Raw genomic sequence first — 3,626 nt, 5'->3', positions numbered from 1 at the left:
TGCTGGTGTTGGGGTTCAGTGAAGAAGAGAAGAGGAAGTATAAGTCTGGGCTACACACACGAGGAGGCTGCCACAGCTAATCTTGGTGCACAGCAGTGAAGAGTAGAGATATACTTGTCCCATTTTGTCCTGGAATCCATACACCTGAATGATTGATAGGATATAATGACACCCATGCAGGATCCAAAGCTCCAGGAGACCAGGAGAAGGAAGAAATTATTGCTTTAATTATCTGAGAGTAAAGGACATGTAATTCCTCCCAACTATATTTAGCTGCTTTTCTCAGCTTCAGTCACCCTTGCCTTCAGAGGCAAAGCAATGAGAGCTATGAAGTACTTTTGACTGCGACATCTCCTGCCCCAGTTTGCTGCAGGCCAAAAACTCAGCTCACTTTCCAGGCCCCAAGGAGACATGTTCTTTACAGGATTGTCGTCCTTCATGGGCTGCTGCCTTGCCACCCTAGTCGGAAAGGCCTGTGCTGAGAAACGTGCCTGCAGCTCTGATGGCTCACAAGCTTCTTAGGGCCCGAGGATCACCACATCCAGAGAAATATAGTTATTGGTCAGGCAGCGGACCTCTATCTGACTCTATACAGAGGGAGATTAAGATGAGTAACAGCACACATTTATAACATCCACAATAGACAGCACAACTGTAAATACGGAGAAAGAAAATCCTGTGATGTTGTTGTCCTAAGAGCAAACCCAGGAGGTCCCTCTAAGTAGCAGTATTTGGCAGAGGTGCTGTGGGTTGCCCACCTACCATGTGGATCTTTACATAAATCTACCAGAAAATAAGCAATTGTCCCAGTGCCTCTGTCCACAGCCCCTAGAACCTGATCCAAAGCACATTTTTGCACTGAGTTGTTATTAAAACATAATCTCTATACCAAAATATAGCTATATGAAGAAGAGTTTCTTTCATTTGCATGCTTTTAATTAAAGTCATTTTTCTACAGCTTTCTACAGCACAACCAAGTATTCAACTTTTGACTTTAAGGCCCTGATCTAGAAGTTATTTTCTGTGGGCCTGGAAAAACTAGTTTGTCCAAGGACAAACTGCATATGAATCCCATCAGCTTTCATTCAACATGACGAACATGTTCTAATTGCTTTCCAGAATGGCTTTGGCTTTGCCAAAATATTTGAGGCAGTTAAAAAGAAACTCTATTCTCATTGTTTTGAATTGTTCAGCATGAGTTTATTTTGAACTCCAGTTTATAACATAACATCCTTCAGAAGAGGAAAAAATAAATAAATAAATAAAAGACAAAGATTTAAAATACTTATAAGATACTTATGTTTTCTTGATATTTGTCCATCATTGAAGAAAGCAAATTGCAAAGTCAGGACATCGGCAGTTCACAAACTACAGTCAATCCATAGATGGCTAATAAATTGAGGGAAAAATAACCTTTATCATTTTTAGTTATAGTAATAGTCTTTATCATTTTTAGTTATGGTAATTTTAGGTGATACATTTAACTACAGTCATTAGAGGGTTTTTTTTTCCATACAGGAAATTGATTTTGAGAATCAATGGCCTTCGGTGTTATGCTGCTTCTGAGAAAGTAGCATGTCTTAACAAATATTTACAATATAATGCCAAGATACTTTCTAAGTTCTGTAATAAAGGGAAATTGTGAGTGGGAAGGAATGCAGTTATTACTTCTGCAAAGAGATCCGTGGTTAGAAAACTATTTTTTTGTTTTTTGTTTTTTGCTTTTTCTCAATAATTTCTTGTAGATTGTACCTTTCCAGGATTTGGCAATGTATCACCTTAGAAGATCCATCCTTGGATGGCATCTCCTTTTTAGGGAATAAACATTTTGAGAATGAAAATATTCTGAGAAGCCTAGGAGTAACTTATAAAAATGAGCCAACACCTGGAAGCAATGACATGCTCAGTGGAGACTATCCATCACTCTTTTTGCTGCTCAGTGAGAACACACCAACACACCTTCTCAGTAGCTGAATCCCACGATGAAGCTGCAGATTACATTATGTATTAAAAGTTTTCAGCTAGAAAAATTGATATAGTATGCCACTGTGTTAGTTCCAGGAATCAAGTAAAAACTGTGAAGATTCTGAATTAAAATCTATTTTAATGTTGCATTTCCAGCCACCTTGATCTTTTTGTTGTCATGTCTGAAAAGCCCTTTTATAGCTGCAAATTCAGAGGGATACTGAAGGTTTTCCTTTTGGTACTGAAAAAGCCTATACATTTGAGAAGTAGCTTTATATCTTAGAAGACAAATGGGGGACGCAGTAGTATAAAACTAGAGCAAACCACAATAGCATTTTGCCAAGTGCAAAGGAGGGTGAGATTTTCAGAAAAGAATTTGTACTTTAATTGGTCTGATCTAAAATAAGTCAGCAAAAGAAAAAAAATCATAAATCAATTACCTCTCTGGCAGAATTAAATAGTTTATCATTTTTGTGCCAGGCAATGCACCTAATCTTTATTAACCACTGAATACTTTCTCTGGAAAATACATATCTATTGTTCAATATGAGCACAAGAAGCAGAGATGCAAAGATTTTTCCCACTCACCATTTTTAAAGGCCTGTTCTGACAATTTATCTGTTATTCCTTTCTAATTCTTGAGAGGGTAAATATGTTAGTGGCTCTTTTGGCTTTTAAATTATATATTCAGCTGCCTTACAATCAAATGCAGTTGGATTTAGAAGGTACTCCTGGCCTCGTACCAGACTTAGCTGTCACAGTAAGACCTTGTCCTAATACACATAATACACGATGAGAAGACAGGGGAAAAAATAAAAACACAAAAGGGAGAAAGAGCTCCAGTCTCACTGTCATGGTGTGGGGGAGAACCGAAGTGATCTCACCTGGCATCCTTCCCAGTGTTTAGTCTCCAGGCAGGGGTTTTCTATCTAGAGGATTTGCACCACTTTACTAACCCTGAAGCATGAGAAATCATCCCTAAACATCTTCAGAGTGAGAGGTCTGCTCCCATTGGAATCACCATATAAATTCCCACTGCTTTCAAGGACATGGATTCTCCATTCAAAAGTTATCAAATTTGCCCAGCACTCTTGGTTTCCCACCTCTCTTCATTTGCTGATCCCTAAGGAACATGTTAGCTTCATTGTAAATATCCTGTGCATTAGCACTATATACAGATCTTGTAAAATTATTTTGCATTCTTTCCTTTTGTGTATACTTAGGAAACTGACCACATCTCTGGAGAATCTGCTGGCAACTGGTGGGAAACCACTCTTCTCGTAGTACAGTGGCGATTAATATAGCTAGTCTAGGTACCTCAACATCATGCATCCTATCCAGCAACATCATACTAGCAAGTCCCTGCTCCAAACACATCTGATAGCAATGGGCTGGATTTTTCAGATCATTTTCATTAAAAGAATCATGGTGGTGCAGCTATTTCAGTTCTGGATGCTGGCAAGCCTTGCACCTTCACTACAGGGCTTCCTTCTGCTTGCTGGGGTTCTGCAGCACAGATAAGCACCAGGAAAGGAGTAAGGTCTGATCACCAAAAAAAGTAACACTTTCTGCTAGATATTAACCACGGAGCAATGAAATGTTCCCCATCTGTCATCCAGTTGTAACAGACCACCACAGCATGCAGCAGCTTTAAAAAAAAG

Source organism: Meleagris gallopavo, chromosome 1, assembly GCF_000146605.3.
Source record: "Meleagris gallopavo isolate NT-WF06-2002-E0010 breed Aviagen turkey brand Nicholas breeding stock chromosome 1, Turkey_5.1, whole genome shotgun sequence".
Lineage (NCBI taxonomy): Eukaryota > Metazoa > Chordata > Aves > Galliformes > Phasianidae > Meleagris > Meleagris gallopavo.
This window is presented reverse-complemented; position numbering follows the sequence as displayed.